The 18,789-nt window shown below is 41.5% G+C and overlaps 1 pseudogene; it reads left to right on the top strand.

The window, feature by feature from the left end:
- Positions 1–14,992: 14,992 nt before the first annotated feature.
- Positions 14,993–18,789, top strand: LOC129403370 (uncharacterized; annotated as a pseudogene).

The raw sequence follows: 18,789 nt of genomic DNA, 5'->3' as shown, positions 1-18,789 counted from the left end.
ATTTCCAAAGTCATGGTCCCTGTCTGCATGTTCTTTAGCATTCTAGGGCAGTTTTAGTTGATCACATTCTCCACTCAGGTGGAGAAGGCTCCCCAGGCTTCTCTGCCTAGTTTCCGAGATCAGGTGAGTATGGGCAAGTTCTTGATGGTAATTTGACTTAGACTTGCTCCACATTCTCAATATTCAGTGTTATAAATGGTGTCTTTGTATCTTACTAGATTTTAATTTGTATTTTTCCAGTGGTTAATAATGTTGGGCATTTTTCCTAGATTTTTTTTCACTATAGATATAGTCAAAATAATACATATGAATGACTAGTATACATATTTATACAAAATTTATATCTATAGCATTTTTTAACATATCCTGTAATTTGCTTTTTTCCCCCCTCAATGCATTATTTTTATTGATCTGGATTTTCCTTTACATTTTAACCATATATATTTATTTTTTCATCTTTTTAATAGTTTAAGCACCTAAGATGTATTAATTTGTTTTAGCCCTATTTAAAAGAAATGTTTTAATTTATCCTTTTTTTGGGGGGTACATATCCAACTGTGATAAGGGCCTACTCCTGGCTCTGCTCTTAGGGTAGTGCTTGGGGGACCACATTGGTGTCTGGGAATGAGCCCAGTTGCTCTGTGCGGGACAAGCACCTGCTACTGGACTGTCTCTCCAGTTATTTGTCTTAACAGCACTGGAAGAGAAGAATTTTTCATTTTTAAAAAATAAAATGTTTTGCATTTTTTGTTTTTTAAAGGAAAGTTTTGCTTCATCCAATGTTATTATAATTTCTTCATTTTCTAGTTTTATTTACATGTGTACCTGTAATTTTATGCCAGTTATTTTTTCACATATTGTTAAATAAGATTTATGTTTTTTTAATAAATTTTTTACATCTCCCAATCTAGTTATAATGACATCATTTGGTTGAAGTCTTACTATTTTCCCATAAGCTGTCTTGAGCCCTTTGTCAAAAATAAAATGAGTTGATATTTGTAGTTCTTTATGTAGAGGTAGTTTATTTATTGAGTTTACGTTATGTTCCTTTTTGGAAAATTATTATGAGGGTTGCATAGTTCTCCAAATAATTTTTTTTCTTTTCTGAATTATTTTGGTAATTCAGAATAATATTCTTTGCAGGTTTGTATAGAGTTTTGTCAATTCAAAAGTTTTGCTTGGAATTCTGGTTGTCTTGCATCTTCCAAATAGTCTGGCAAAGGTTTATATCTTCACAACATGAAGTTTTCTGATACATTAAAAATGATTTCTCACCCTTTGATGTAGTTCTTTTTTTCCCCTTTGCAGAAATTTGTAGTGTGTATGTTTTACACATATTTTGTTAAGTATATTTTATGACCATGATGATTATATAAATGGGATGTTTATGTAACTTTCTATTTTCTCTTATTAATTTGAAGTTTGTAGAACTGCACTTGAATAATGTATATTAATATTGAGTTTTGTAATTTTGCTGATCTTACAGAGATGTCCACCAATATTTGACATACACAGTTTTGTTATTTGAACAAAGTAATATTATTCTTTATTTCTAAACTGTATACTTTTTATTTCTTTTTCTTTGGTAACTAGCTGTAACATTGACATTGTGAAGTAGTGAAGAAAGATTTTTTTGACTTCATAAAATTTTTTAAAAATTTATTTTAATGTAGAACAAAGCCACAACTGTTAATACAGTACTTAAGATGGATTAGATAACAGAGCTGCAATACTAAACTCAGTAGGTATAAAATATCAGTCTATGTGAAAATTGTTATACCTGATTGCAGGTGTAAGTCTTTGTCCAAGAATTTATTTTTTTATTTTTATTTTTATTAATATTATTTTTTGCTTTTTGGGTCCTGGCTCTGTACTCAGGAATTACTCTTGGCGGTGCTTGGAGGACCATATGGGATGCTGGGGATTGAACCCAGTTTGGACGCATGCGAGGCAAATACCCTACCCGCTGTACTATCGCTCTGGTCCTGTCCAAGAATTTATCAAGCTGTTTATTGCTTTTGGAAGTGTCCAGTGTTTTCCAGGTCCAGAGACCTCAGGATCTATGATCCAGGCCAAGAGTCAACTGGGCAGCTGTGGGAGGTGGGTGTGGCTGCCAAGTTTTAGGGAAGTATGGGGGGGTGCCGTGTTGGGGGCTCTTTTGGTGTCAGGCAAATGAGGTCCATTGTTACTGTTTTTGGCATATTGAATACGCTATGGGTAGCTTGCCGTGCGGGCAGGGTACTCTCCGTAGCTTGTCGGGCTCTCTGAGAGGGATGGAGGCTTTTAGGGCGGCCTCCAATCACCCGTACTGGTGTTCCCTTGTTCCCATGGTCCAGACCATACTTGGAACCCATCAAATATGGTGTGAAAATTTTGGAAAATGGGTATTAAGTGTTCTATGCTGTGTCGAGAGGCTGCGGAGGTCCAGAAAGCATCCTGAAGTGTGATGTGGATGGGTAGTGGAGGTAAAGAGCTATGCTAAGAGTATCATGTCTCACTCAAGTGAGAGAAGGAATCCAGAGTTCTGGCCTCCATTGACGGTCAGGAATCAGGGACATTTTCTCATTTGCCAAGGCATCAAAAATCAGATGGGCCAGACGTGTAATTCGATTTAGAGACGACCATTGGACTAGAGCTGTTACTGATTGGATTCCACAGGATGTCAGAAGACTGAGTGGCTGCCCACCAATGAGATGGTCAGACTTCTTTGTCAAAACCCTGAATGAGGGGCTGGAGCGATAGCACAGTGGATAGGGCATTTGCCTTGCATGTGGCCGACCCAGGTTCAATTCCCAGCATTCTATATGGTCCCCTGAGCACCGCCAGGAGTGATTCCTGAGTGCAAAGCCAGGAGTAACCCCTGTGCATCACCAGGTATGACCCAAAAAGCGAAAAAACAAAAACAAACAAACAAAAAAGCAACCCCGAATGAATGATTTAAGACTCTTCCTGTTCCTGGAGCGAGCAGATATCATTGGGCTACACTAGCACACGACAGGGACAATTGGAAATGTTACTGGTGCCTGCTCGAGCAAATTGAGGATCAACGGGATCACAAGTGATACAAGTGACAAGTGATGGGAGGGTGGGAAGAGGCTGCCTACCCCGACTCCAGAAAAAACTCCATTATTTTCAGATTGGAATCTGCAGAGAACATTTAGGAAGCGGTGGAGTTGAGCCCTTGGCTTAGGTGTAGCAGTGAGGTGTGGGTGTAGCTGCCAGTGCTTTGGCTGAGGGGACTCGCCCACCCACCTCCTGAGTGCATCCCGGATTTTTCTTCCATAAATTTTAACTGCTTGGTGAACATCTCCTGGAAGATTTAGCAGGGAATCCTAGAGTAGGGCTGTTGGGTCGGTAGATGTGCCAGCGGCTGTGAGAGGTGGGATTTTTTTCTCAATTATAATTTTTTCTTATTATAATTTGGTAATTATAATAGAATTTTCTAAACTTTTCCTCACCAGTTGCAGCAGTTATAGTTTTTCTCCTTCAGTTTGTTAGTATTGCAAAATACAATGTTTTTTAAATATTAAAAAAATTAAAATCCTTGAACAAATTCCAGTTGTTCACTCCACATTTTCATCACATTATTAATTTTTAAATTTGATTCACTGTCACTTTAAGGAATTTTATATCTCCTATTTTTATTTTCTTTTTGGGTCACACCCAGCAATGCACAGGGGTTACTCCTGGCTCATGCACTCAGGAATTACTCCTGGTGGTGCTCAGGGGACCATATGGGATGCTGGGATTCGAACCCGGGTTGGCCGTGTGCAAGGCAAATGCCCTACCCACTGTGCTATCGCTCCAGCCCCATATGTCCTATTTTTCAAAGAATATTTGTAGATTTCTGGAATGGGAAGGAATGGGAGTGAAGATAGGCGGTTGGCAATTACACCACCTCCACTTCGCTGAAGACATCGTTCTCATAACGCCAAACATTAGCCAAGAGGCACAAATGCTGGCCGACTTCGACCACGAGTGTGGAAAGGTCGGATTGCAGCTGAATCTCAACAAGACAATGTTCATGAAAAGCGAACTGGTCCCTGAAGCTCCATTTGCTCTCAATGGAATGAACATCTCCGAATGCAGCAGCTATGTGTACCTGGGTCAAGAAATCAACATGAGGAATGATTTGGTGCCAGAACTGTGCAGGAGGAAGAGAGCAGCGTGGAATGCCTTCAAAAGCGTCGAAGAGGTGGTTAAGAGAACGAAGAACCTCCAACTGCGGGCACATCTTTTTGATTCCACCGTTCTTCCTGCACTAACATATGCCTCAGAGACCTGGGCCCTACGCAAGCAGGATGAGAATGATATTAGGGTATCCCAAAGAGGAATCAAAAGAGCTATGCTGGGAATATCATGTCTCACTCAAGTGAGAGAAGGAATCCGGAGTTCTGACCTCCATCGAGGGTCAAAAATCAGGGATGCTGTCTCGTTTGCAAAGGCATCAAAAATCAGATGGGCTGGTCATGTAATGTGATTCAGAGACGATCATTGGACTAGAGCTGTTACAGACTGGGTTCCATGGGACGTCAGAAGACCTCGTGGCCGCCCACCAACTAGATGGTCAGATTTCTTCATCAAATCTCTGAGTGAACGGTTTGAGGCTCTTTCTGTTCCTGGAGCGAGCAGGTATCATTGGGCTACACTAGCTCGCGACAGGGACAAATGGAGATGTTACTGGCGCCCGCTCGAGCAAATCGAAGATCAACGGGACTACAAGTGATACAAGTGATTTGTAGATTTATTTCCCTATAATGTCTTTTTTTCCTTTTTTTGCTTTTGGGTCACACCCCATGGCACTCAGGGGTTACTTCTGGCTCTGCACTCCTGGCAGTGCTAGAGGGACAAACGGTATGGGATGCTGGGGAACCTGCATCTGCCACATGCAAGGCAAGTGCCCTACCCACTGTACTATCACTCCAGTCCCTCCCTAGAATGACTTATCCGGGCTTTGATGTCATGGTAATATTTGTCTTATATGGTGAGTTTTGTACCATTTTCACTATTCTTTAGAAGGGACTGGCTAGAGTTCATTTCTTTTTTAAATATTATTATTTATTTCTTAAATATCTTATTTGAATTCACCACTGAAGCAATCTGGATCTGAGTTTTTATTTGTGGAAAGGTTTTCACTTGGAATGACATTTTAAATAGGTATTTTGATTATATATATTACTATGGTAGAATTCACATAACAGAATTTATCAGTATAACTTTTTGTGTGTGCAGACTTTTCTGTGACATTAGAGGAATATTACCTTCAGATTATCATTACACACTAACTCCCCATTTCCATCTCTGCATACCTCCTAGCAGTAGTATTAGCTGTGATTTTAATGTGCATCTCCTTATGTAGAATATAGTTGAATGTCATCATTCTCTTTTGTCTTCATCACATAATTCTTTCCCATTAAATATTATCAATATAATTAATTTTTTGTCTGCACATACTTTCCATACTCGGCATGTTGGGAAGGACGAGTAAAGTGCTAAAATTTCAAGACTAGGCTGAATGGAGACGTTACTGGGCCCGCTCCAGCAAATCATTGATCAACAGGATGACATTATTTACATACCTCTTGGAGAGCCCAACAAGCTACAGAGAGTATCCCGCCCACATGGGCAGAACCTGGCAAGCTACCCGTGGTGTATTGATATGCCCAAAACAGTAATGATAGATCTCATTCCCCTGACCCTGAAAGAGCCTTCAATCATTGCGAAAGACAAGTAAGGTGAGGCTGCTAAAATCTCAGGGCTTGGAGGAAGAGACGTTACTGGTGCCCATTAGAGTTTCAGGTCATTCTTTTTCTTTATTCATTTTTTACTATGTTATTGTGTTATGTATACACATTCTAAAATTTTAATTTCTTCAATCATTTATTGTCTTAGGGCCACTTCTGACAGTGTTCAGGGCTTACGCCTGGCTCTGCAGTCAGGAATCACTCCTGGCAGGCTTGGAGGACTATGTGGGATGCCAGGAAGTAGACCCATGTTGGCTGCATGTAAGGCAAGTGCCTTACCCAGGAACTATATCTCTGGCCCCCACTTTCCATTATTTTTTTACTACAAATTTTCCAGTTAATTTCCTTAAGTAGTTCTGCTAGTGTTTATCCCTGACATTTTTTCCTCCCCGAATTGGTGCTTTCTGTGACATGTAGAAAATTTTCTTTAGTGTAGTTTTGTTTCTTCCAGTTTGTCATTACTGTTGTACATTTTCTATCAACATATGTTACAGACTATTGTAATATCTGTAATAATTATTACTTTATATCTTTGAAGCTGAAATAAGAGCATGCACATGTTTTGTTTTGTATTAATCATTTAACTTTTTGATTTTTGACTTTCCTATGCATTTGTGTTGTCATCTGATTTCATTTCCTAAGTGTAGCTTTGTTTCCACTGACCACTTTTTGTTCAGTTACTGGAAAATACAATTTTTTTTGCAAGTACAGAACTAATACTTTATATATGTGTATATTGCTTTGTTTATACAGTTTGTGTGTTTGTTTGTGGTGCTGTGGCTCAAAACCAGGTTCTTAGCATCCCAGGCATACCCTCTGCTACTAACTGAACTGTTATCCAGCTCAGATATTTTTCAGATCAGTCATGAGGACTCCTTTAGTGTGTCTTGTTAGGCGAGTCTGCTGGTAACACTGAGCTCTCAATTTTTATTTTCCTGGAACTATTTTTATTTGACTGTCATCTTTGAAAAAGAGCATTCCTGCACATAAGATTCTTGATTAATAGTCTCTTGAGTAGTTTACATACATGTCATTTTCACTGCAATCTGACATGTATGGTTTCAATGAAACATTTTATTGTGGTACCTTTGCCTTATGTAATTGGTGATTTTAAATTCCCTTTCTTTCTAATAATTCTTCAGTCTCTGGTAGTTTCTGTGCATCCACAAATTAGTACCCCATTGAAGACTGAAGGAGAATCCTTTATTCTACATAGCTTTTTCATACTGCAGCTAATTTTCTGTATTCAAATTCATCTTGCTAGGCCGGATCAATAGTACAGTGGGTAGGGCTTTTGCCTTGCTTGTGGCTGACCCTGATTTGATCTCTGGCATCCCATATGGTCCTCCAAGCAGTCAGGAATAATTCCTGGGTGCAGAGCCAGGAGTAACCCCTGAGCATGTTGTGATCCAGAAAGCAGAAAAAAAAATCATCCTGCTCTAAAATGTGGCAGTGATAGTGCTCACATAATTTTCTCCCTTTTCTCAAAATTTGCTAATCTGAATTGCCTGCTTATCATATGTAACAGTTGAAATTTTACATATTTACTATTATTTTTGAGTTGTCTGATATGGGAGAATACAGTGGTTCCTTTTACTACTTCATAGCCAGAATTAGAAATCTCTGCATTACTTAAAACCCAGTTAATGTGGACCTTTATTGCCATTTTATGTTACTTTGGCTCATAACTTAGGAATTTTGGTAGATGGATATCATTTGAGCATCTGGAAATATTTTTTTTCTTTTTTCTTTTTCTATTTTTTTATTGAATCACCATGTGGAAAGTTACAAAGTTCTCAGGCTTATTTCTCAGTCATACAATGCTCAAATACCTATCCCTTCACCAGTGACCATATTCCACCACCAAAAAAAGATAAAACAAAACAAAAACAGTATACCTACTACCCCCCAGCCCCTAACCCCCCCCCACATAGACTGACAAATTTCACTTCCTTTTCTCTTTACCTTGATTAAATTCCTTATTTCAACACAAAAATCACTATTGTTGGAGTTTCAAGATAGAACTCACTATTCTTTTTTTTTTTTTTTTTTTTTTTTTTTAAAGAAATATTTTATTGAACCACCGTGAAAACAAAAAATACAAAGCTTTCAGGTTTAAGTCACAGTCAAATACTGATTAAACCACCATCCCTTCACCAGTGCACCCATTCCACCACCAAGAACCCCAATACACCACCCTTCACCCCTCCCCCCATCTAAGTAGCTGATGATATTCCCATTATTCTCTCTATATATTGAGTACATTTCATATTTCCATACAGAACTCACTATTGTTGATTGGAAATTTTCCCCAACAATCAGGCCTGCTGAATAAGCATCATCTAATAATTTCTCTTACTTGGTAAAGGTGAAGACTTTGAGTCCGCGCGGCCGCTATTGCGGCCGCGCGGTTTAGGGTTTCTAATATTTTAGCTCAATTCACAGTCAAAATGGATGGCTGCAAGAATCTGCTCTGGTGCCAAAATGGGTTAGGAGACCTCAGGATCACAGTCAGTAGGCGGGAGGCTCTGCTTCTCGTGCCGCGGCTCTTGGTTCATCTCTGGGCGGAAGGCGCGCCGGGAACACCTCCCCTCCCAGGATCACCTACAGGCTACGTCACTAAAGAAAGTCCTACCTCCTGGTGCAGGGGTCTTAGAGGGTGGCTCTCACCGCGTGGCTGCTGCCGCTGCCGCCATTTTCGCTCAGAAAAATGGGGTGGAGAGGGAAAAAAATCCCTCCCCGGGCTGCACGAGGTTGTAGTTCAGTTCGCAGTCAAAATGCATGGCTGCAAGAATCTGCTCTGGTGCCAAAATGGGTTAGGAGACCTCAGGATCACAGTCAGTAGGCGGGAGGCTCTGCTTCTCGTGCCGCGGCTCTTGGTTCATCTCTGGGCGGAAGGCGCGCCGGGAACACCTCCCCTCCCAGGATCACCTACAGGCTACGTCACTAAAGAAAGTCCTACCTCCTGGTGCAGGGGTCTTAGAGGGTGGCTCTCACCGCGTGGCTGCTGCCGCTGCCGCCATTTTCGCTCAGAAAAATGGGGTGGAGAGGGAAAAAAATCCCTCCCCGGGCTGCACGAGGTTGTAGTTCAGTTCGCAGTCAAAATGCATGGCTGCAAGAATCTGCTCTGGTGCCAAAATGGGTTAGGAGACCTCAGGATCACAGTCAGTAGGCGGGCAGAACTCACTATTCTTGTTGGAGTTTATCCCCCAAGAATACAGCCCTATTGACAAGGAAACATTTGATAATTAGTTTTCCATTGATGAGAATGAAGAGAAATAAAGTCGCGCGGCCGCACAGTTTAGGATTTCTTTATTTTAGTAATTAAGTCCAGGGAGATTTAAGTTGGAAATAGCATCATTTCCCTTCCTGGAGCAGCATGGAGCAAAAGCTTAGTTCACAGTCTGGGCACATGGCACACTGCAAGCACTCGCTGGGACCCCAAGTTGTATAGCTGGCTCTGAATCCTGGTTGTACAGCAGCTAGGCGGCTGTGCAAAGGCATGGCCGCCTGGGTTGAGTCTCGGCAGAGCTCGAGCCGGCACCGGCCCGGCCGGAGACTGCCCCAGCGTCCTGCTGTTTCAAGTTCAAAACACTTTTTTTTCCCACGCCACCAAGTTCATACCTCTTTAAAAGTTCCATAGTATGGCGGACACCGCACCGATTCCTCCTGGAGGGAAGAAAAACCAAGGAAGGATATTTCCCCCCTTAGCTGGCATGGGGCAAAAGTTTAGTTCACAGTCTGGGCACATGGCTGCAAGCACTCGCTGGGACCCCAAGTTGTATAGCTGGCTCTGGATCCTGGTCGTACAGCAGCTAGGCGGCTGTGCAAAGGCATGGCCACCCGGGTTGAGTCTCGGCGGAGTTCAAGCCGGCACCGGCCCCAGCCCTAGACTTGGAAATATTTTTCTTTGACATCCCCAAAGATGGCATCAAGTGAGTATATTAGGCATTGAGTATCTTAGTGTGCCTCATAAAAAACTACACCTTCTTTCAGATTCATAATCTTTAAACTCCACCCAGGAATTCAGGTCCTAAATTGTTTATCATTTACAGGGTATTGCTTTTTTAAACCAGAAGTCATCTTCAAGTTGGAGCAAGGGAAAGACCCGTGGTTGTTAGAGGATGAATTTCTAAAAAGGAGTAATCCAGGTGAGTTTTAGAGTACAGTCCGCAGGCATCCTTGGAAAACAGTACAAATTGGATTGAGATAAAGAGGACATCTTCAAACTTTAGAACTGGATAGATCTGACAAAAATGTGGTTATGAAGGGACTAATATAAGGGATAGGATACAGTTATTTTTACTGTTTTCAGAAGAATGATCAGTTGTTCTTTTTAGAAATCAGGAAAAACAATACAGAGATTTCTAACCAGTATTTACCAACAAGAAAAATTGACTACAGAGAAAGTGAAAGCTTTGGAAAAATAAATCCAGATAAATTTTTCTTGTAGAAAAATACCCTTTATGAGATAGTTTCCAGTGGAAATACCCTGGTGTCGGGCCAGTAGAATTGTTATCTAAGGTTGCAGGTAGAGAGGCTCCTGACTTCCTGTGGAGGAATCCAGCTGTTTCATTGGTGAGTTGGTGTGTTAGTACTCCATGTATAGAATACCGGTTTGATTGTTAAATAAATATATCATTAATAAATACCGTTATGGTTTAACACACATGTTTGTAATCTCTTATACAAGAGCTTAAGTGGCTCCAGGATGAAATACGGCAATCTTCACACACTTTCCTTTTATGGTGGTGGGATTGGTGTTTGAATAATATCTGTATTAAACTATTGTGAACAACTTTATAAAAATAAAATAAAATTTAAAACAAAAAAATACCCATATGTGTGATAACATGAGGCTTCTATGTGGATCTTGACCAATTTCCCTCCTGTCCCCATAAATACTCAGGAAAACTCTGTGTATAACATCTTTCATTTCATTTTTTAATTTACTTCATTTTTTGGGGGTTTTGGGCAGTACTCAGGGGTTACTCCTGGTTCTGCGCTCAGGAATTACTCCTGATGGCACTCAGGGATCATATGAGATGCCAGGGATTGAACCTGGGTTGTCATGTAAAGGCAGGTCTCTTACCTGCTATACTATCTCTCCAGCCCTTATATTTCATTTTAATACTAAACACAAGAAAACTTACAAATGGGTCAAAAATTTTTTTATCAACAACCAAAATTTGCATGCATTCAGTTTATTATTATTTTAAGAGCTCTTCCAAGTAGTGCTCCAGAGGTGTGGTGTTCTCCTCCTGCCAACTCTTGGCCAGCCTGTGGTGGAGGAGTGGACCACTCCTGACCACAGACCTGTGGTGGACCATTGTGGTGATCAGCAGTGCTGGAGATCTCCAGACCTGCACCCAGCTATGTAGTGCTGGAGGGTGAACCCAGGTAGGCCACAGACACAACATGTCTCTCTGGCCTCCATGCAAATTTTCTTTAGTGGAGGATTTTATTTCACATTATACTCTTCATACGTCTTCATCCTTTGGAGTAGACATTTCAATATAAGCTACTTAATGCTTTTTTTTTGAGAATGCTGCTTTTGGTGTTTGTGAGAATGCTCTCACAAAATAAATCTTACTGTGCACCTGATTTTCAAAAAATCGTCTGTTGTCTCCCCAGGTATTGAAACAGAGAAGATTCATTTGGAATTTAAGGATGATGGATGTAATAAAATTGGATACAATTTCAACAGGGTTACTCAAATTCAGAGAATTGATGCAGGAGTGAAATCTTTTGATCAAGAAGCACATTCCAGAAAATATCACAGAACTTGCTCAGGAATGAAAGCTCTTGAATGTAGAATAAACACCCACAATTCAGCTATACAAAAGAGAGCTCACACACTGGAAACTTGTGATAACTTAGGTAGTGAAACTTTCTTTTCTCAATCAGCCTTCAGTATATGTTAGAGATCAAATGGAGAGGAAAAGCACTGTGAGTGTAATGAATATAAAATGTCCTTCTTTGGAGAGTTCTCCCTTTTACACCCAAGAACTCACACAAGTGAGAAAGCGCATGAATGTTATGAGTGTGGGAAAGTTTTTCCCTTTAACTCATCCCTAGCATACATCATAGCGGTCACGTAGGGGAGAACCTCTATAAGTATGATGAGTGTGGGAAAACTTTCACCTGGATGTCAAAACTTCCAAAAGTTTGGGAAGTTTCCACCTCCCAAAAGCAATTTATTTGCATAAATGTGACTGTAGAAAGGAAAAGTGTTTGAATTTTCACAGGTGAGAAATGATAAAAAAAAATTTTTTAAGGGTAACATGAAAGGTAATGTATTAGTAAGATTTGCCTATGCAAGTGTTAGTTAATGCTTAGGACAGTCGTCCTGTAGGAGAGAGATGATGGAGATGATCTCTCCTTATAAGGAGAGCTGTATGTCCGTTTTCAGGTAATGAGGGATTATGGAAAGATTTTGCTGTGTGTCAGTTCTCAATTAATATGTCAATGTGACATTTTAAAAATTCTTTTATAGAATCACCATGTGGAAAGTTACAAAGCTTTCAGGTTTAAGTCTCAGTTATACAATGCTCGAACACCCATCCCTTCACCAGTGCACATATTCCACCACCAAGAATCACAGTATACCTCCCACCTTCCCCCCCCCACCTCCTCATCCTCACACCCCGCATGTGTAACTGGTAAATTTCACTTTACTTTCACTTTACTTTGATTACATTCAATATTTCAACAAAAAATTCACTATTATTGATTTGGAGTTTCTCCCCCTTAAAATCGACCTGCTGAAAAGAAAGCATTTGATAATTTGTTTTCCATTGCTGAGAACGAAGAGATATGAGGTCGAGAGGCCGCACTAGCAGCCGCACGGGTTTGGATTTCTGTATTTTAGTAAAAGTCCAGAGAAATATCTGCCAGAAATCGCAACATTGTAAGCTTGTACCTCTCAGCTACTTTATATTCCACTCATTGTGACATTTTTGATGGCACATTCTGATCCTCTTCACATCAGGTGGTGAACATAATGAAGATTTTTTTTTATCAGAAATCAGTCTTCAGCATCAGAAAATTGACATGCAGTGAAACCATATGGAAAGCTTTCATACAGATGTCAAATCATAGATTAAACTAAGGAGGTTAGACATGAACAGCCCCATAAGCCCTTGAAATTTTTTTCAGCAAGCAATTATACCTTTGAGAACATTCTAAGATACACATGTGAGAAAATACTGATATTATTTTAAGTCCAAGCCAGGGCTAAGAGAAAAAGTTATCTCAGAGGAAAAAAAAAAACAAAAAAAACTATTGAGTTAATGAACAATAAAAGTCTCCAGGAAGTTCCTATTTGAGCGCAAGTGAACTGTGAGCCCATTCAAACTGCTATCACCAAAATCTGGGTGGCTTATCTAAGGTACTGAAAAATGGAAATTTCAAGATAGGGCTCTGTCAGATTTATTTTCTAATGACGAACCTCATCCTGGTTAAGAGTAGTGTTTTTAAACTTTGTTCTCACATTGATGAAAGGATAAGGTACATCTTGGATTTCTTATAAAGACTGATTATGTTGGTGAGTGCTGGGTTCTCTTAACCTAATCATTCCTGACCACTGTCGATGGCTCCATTATTGCCAAGTACCATATATTGAATAGTCAGTTTCAGTATGAATTTTGGAAGGACACACAGTCTATAGCAGGGACTTACACTGGAAGGAAACCCTTATCATGTCTTGTATTTAATCTTTTAGTTACTAAGGCTGAGCTTAACGTACTAGGAAACAGATAAGTGTTTGGAAAGCCTTCCTAAGGAATGTTTTAATTGAACTTGGCCCTCAGTAAACTTCCACTATGGAGAAACTGAAATGATAATGAAAATGTGAAAACCTTCTGTCTAAGATGGAATCTCTGAATAGAATCTCAGTGAGAGCTCACTGAATTTCATTTTTTCTCTGCTCTTTTGCTTTCCCTGAATATAGTATGATATGGAAGAAATCAAAGTTTGAGATACATAAAGAACAGTTTAATTTTGTCTTTTGTGAGGGAGAAAAATAAGTGTATTTTGAGCTGTTAATACGTTTGGGTATATTTGTTATATATGTTTGTTACATTCTTTTGGCCATAATCAGTGAGCATAATTTCTCTGAAAATTGCCAACTTAGTATCAGATTTGTCATTGGGAGAAATTTTGGACAATTCCATTAATAGCTAATAAACGTTAAATACATCCAGGTTGCATTAAGTTGTGTTCCTCTTGTAGCAATATAAAAGAAGTATCGAGGGGCTGAAGTGATAGTACAGCGGGTAGGGCGTTTGCCTTGCACACGGCTGACCCAGATTCGATCCCCAGCATTCCATATGGTTCCCCAAGCACTACTAGGAGTAATTCCTGAGTGCAGAGCCAGGAGTTACCCCTGAACATCGCCGGGTGTGACCCAAAAAGCAAAAAAAAAAAAGTATTAAGTACTTCTATCAGGTAGTACATGCTATTGAGAAGTCCAATTATTAGTGGCATTAAATAGGGTGATTTGATTAATGAGTCATCTCCCCAAGTGACAGTCATTTTGCCCTGTAGATGAATATGTGAGGAATTATTTAAGTTATATATCCTTAGTTTTCATACCAAATTTGAACCCTATCAAATATGGTGCAGGAATAATGGGTATTAAGTGTCTTATGGTGTGTCACGTGGCCACAAAGCAGTCCGGAGAGCCGCCTGGAGCGTGGCGTTGGCTGGGTAGTGGATGTAGTGGGGGTCGGCCAGTGAGGTATTTATCTGGCTTGGGTAGGGTGGGGCACCTGGGTTTGACCCCTCCCTCAGATGCCAGAGATTGGAGGAGGCAGACAGAGGATCTTGTTTCCAGGTCTCATTGAACCTAGAGTTCAAGGTCGCAAAGTTCTGCTTACCTGGTTTTGTGGGGCTTTATTCGTGCGTGAGGTTTGGCCCAAGTGTCCAGAGAGTGGCCTGGAGCATGGTGGTGGCTGGGTAGTGGATGTCAACCATGGTAACACCTCTAAGGGCGATTGGAGGCCACCCTAAAAGCCTCTGTCCCTCTCGGAGAGCCTGGCAATCTACCGAGAGTATCCTGCCCACACAGCAGAGCCTAGCAAGCTACCTGTCGCGTATTCGATATGCCAACAACAGTAACAACAATTGGCCTCACTCACCTGACACCGAAAGAGCCCCCAATACGGCAATGTTAAGAAAGATGAGCAAGGAGAGGCTGAAAAAAATCTCAGGGACGAACTAGACTGCCAAAACGAAGAAAGACTAAAATGATTGTCTGTACTTTCAATGCACATACGCTGGCATCAGAAGCATCCATCGAGGACCTGATGGTGCAAGTGCAGAAGATCAAGTATGACATCATTGGTCTGACCGAAACGAGAAGACTTCAATCACATCACGCCATTTTGACACTGGAGAAGAATTGTTCCTCGGAACATGCAACAGAGGCGTTGGTGGTGTTGGTATCCTTGTCAACAGGAACTTGGCCATGAGCATCGATTCATTTGAATGCCTAACAACCTGAATTGGACAATTACGCTTGAATAGATGTGACTCACTGCCTGCAGTTTCTATCTTCATCGTCTACACACCAACTTCCAACTACAATGAAGAAGAAATTGAGAGGTTCTACATGGAACTGGAGAAGTTCTATAAAGAAGACCACATCTGGGGCTGGAGCGATAGCACAGCGAGTAGGGCGTTTGCCTTGGACGCGGCCGACCCGGGTTCGATTCCCAGCATCCTATATGGTCCCCTGAGCACCGCCAGGGGTGGTTCCTGAGTGCAGAGCCAGGAGTAACCCCTGTGCATCGCCAGGTATGACCCAAAAAGAAAAAAAATAAAAAAGACCACACCTTCTACAAGATCATTGGTGGTGATTTTAATGCCAAGATAGGTCTGAGAAAGTCGCCTGAAGAACTCCACATTGGGACCCATGGCCTAGAATGGAACGATCAGGTGAGAGACTGTCTGAATTCATCATGTTGACCAAGACCATCCATGGTAACTCACAGTTTCAGAAGGCTGAACGCTGGACATGGGAGTCTCCCGGTGGGCAGTTCCACAATAAAATTGACCACATCATATTCAATTGAAGGTTTTGTCTGACTGATGTCGCTGTTGTTCCAAAATTCCAAATGGGATCAGACTACCATCTCCTTCGTGCAAAATTCTACTTCACAGAGCAGTGAGAAAGGTCTGCAAAATTTATTTTTTTTTATTTTGTTTTTTAAAATTTTTTATTGAGTCACCATGTGGAGAGTTACAAAGTTTTCAGGTTTAAATCTCAGTTATACAATGCTCGAATACCCATCCCTTCACCAGTGCACATATTCCACCACCAAGAATCCCAGTATAGCTCCACCCCGCACCCACACCCCTAACCCCCCCACGCCCCTAGCCCCCCCACCCTTAGCCCCCCCGCCTGTGTAACTAATAAATTTTACTTTACTTTCACTTTGATTGCATACAATATTTCAACAAAACTCACTATTATTGTTTGGAGAGTCTCTCCCCTAAAGTCAGACCTGCTGAAAAGGAAGCATTAGATAATTTGTTTTCCATTGCTGAGGATGAAGAGGTATGAGGTCGAGTGACCACACTTAGCGGCCTCTCGGTTTTGGGTTTCTGTATTTTAGTATTTTAGTAACTAAGTCCAGAGAGATATCTGCCAGAAGTTGCATCGTTGCCAACTTGTATTTCTCAGTTACATTATATTCCACGTATGAGTGCAATCTTTCTATGTCTGTCTCTTTCTTTCTGACTCATTTCACTCAACATGATACTTCCATGTTTATCCATTTATATGCAAATTTCATGACTTCATGTTTTCTGACGTCTACATAGTATTCCATTGTGTAGATGTACCAGAGTTTCTTTAACCAGTCATCTGTTTTGGGGCAGGTCTGCAAAATTTAAGTCTAAGAAGGCAACTCCCAGAATAACCACCAACTGGGAGCTCTTTGGCACTATTGCAGCAACGTGGGAAGATGCCGTCCTTGACAACATCGACGAGGAATACGATCGACTGGTTCAGCACCTCCCTGACTGTGCGAAGAATGCCGAGAGTGAGAAAGCCACAGAAGTCTGTCTTCGGAAACTCTCGAGCTCATTCGTCAACGTGGTTTGGTGCAAACCTCAGGCAACCACAAGCTAACTTCTGAGCTCACAAAGCTGTGCAGAGATGTGATAAAGGAAGACCTCAAAGAGAGAAGAGCAGCAGCGTTGGCCAGTGCAGCAGAAGCTGGGAAAAGTATTTGCAACGCTTGGCTGTCCTTCGGCAACTACAAGACCAGGATGACTGCCCTGCGATGTCCCGACGGATCCATCACATCCTCCAGAAAGGCAATGGAGAGGATTATTCATGACGTCTACTCGGATCTTTTGACAGCCATGTCCACCTGCCCACATACCAAATTCCACAGGATGGATATGTTGTTCCCAACGTCCTCCCTTCTGAAATCCAACACGCCATTTTGTTGGTAAGACGCGTACAGCACCTGGTCCGGACAAGGTCAGACCCAAACACCTGAAGAATCTGCTGCAGTACTCATCAATACACTGGCTCAGCTCTTTACATGCCACCTGTCTGAATGCAAGGTTCTGTCTCAGTGGAAAACCAGTAGGACCGTTCTGTTGTACAAGAAGGGAGACATCCACGACATCAGCAACTATCGCCCAATCTGCCTGCTGTCTGTCGTCTACAAGTTGTTCACTCGTGTCATCCTGAATAGAATAAGCAGAACATTAGATGAAGGACAACCATGCAAGCAAGCCGGGTTCCGAAGGGGATTCAGCACGATAGACCATATCCACACAGTGACTTAAAGAAGGCCTTCGATTCTGTTGAGACTGAAGCGGTCATCGAAGACCTTGCCAAACAGGGCGTTCAAACTCAGTATACCAAAATCCTCTGTGAGCTGTATTGTGGATTCACCACCAGGATCTCACCATTATACAAGGAAGTGATCATTGATGTAAAGAGAGGGCTGTGGCAGGGTGATAGCATGTCATCGAAACGCTTCAGTGCCACCCTGGAGAACATCATGCGATGACTGGAATGGGAAGGAATGGGAGTGAAGATAGACGGTCGGCAACTACAACACCTCCGCTTCACTGATGACATCATTCTCATAACACCAAACATTAGCCAAGAGGCACAAATGCTGGCCAATTTCGACCACGAGTGTGGAAAGGTCGGATTGCAGCTGAAACTCAACAAGATGATGTTCATGAAAAGCGAACTAGTCCCTGAAGCTCCATTTGCTCTCAATGGAAAGAACATCTCCGAATGCAGCAGCTATGTGTACCTGGGTTGAGAAATCAACATGAGGAACGACTTGGCGCCAGAACAGCGCAGGAGGAAGAGAGCAGCGTGGAATGCCTTCAAGAGTGTTGAAGAAGTGGTTAGGAGAACGAAGAACCTCCGACTGCGGGCACATCTTTTTGATTCCACCGTTCTTCCTGCACTAACATATGCCTCAGAGACCTGGGCCCTACGCAAGCAGGATGAGAATGCTATTAGGGTATCCCAAAGAGGAATCGAAAGAGCTATGCTAGGAGTATCACGTCTCACTCAAGTGAGACAAGGAATCCGGAGTTCTGACCTCTGTTGACAGTCAAGAATCAGGGATGCTGTCTCTTTTGCCAAGGCATCAAAAATCAGATGGGCTGGTCATGTAATGTGATTCAGAGATGACCGCTGGACTAGAGCTGTTACTGACTGGTTTCCACGGGACGTCAGAAGACCTCGTGGCTGCCCACCAACTAGATGGTCAGATTTCTTCATCAAATCCTTGAATGAACGATTTGAGGCTCTTCCTGTTCCTGGAGCAAGCAGATATCATTGGGCTGCACTAGCACGCGACAGGGACAAATGGAGACATTACTGGTACCCGCTTGAGCAAATCGAAGATCAGTGGGACAGCAAGTGATACAAGTGATACAAGTGATCCTTAGTTTTCAACTTTCACAAATGAATGCTGGCATTGCCTTTTGATTATGTTGCCAAACCAATGACTATTATATTTGCCTTTGTTCCATTATTCCTATGGTAATTTCCATG

This window comes from Sorex araneus, chromosome 3 (assembly GCF_027595985.1).
Source record: "Sorex araneus isolate mSorAra2 chromosome 3, mSorAra2.pri, whole genome shotgun sequence".
NCBI lineage: Eukaryota > Metazoa > Chordata > Mammalia > Eulipotyphla > Soricidae > Sorex > Sorex araneus.
The sequence above is the reverse complement of the archived record's forward strand: the minus strand, read 5'-3'. Positions and strand labels throughout refer to the sequence as shown.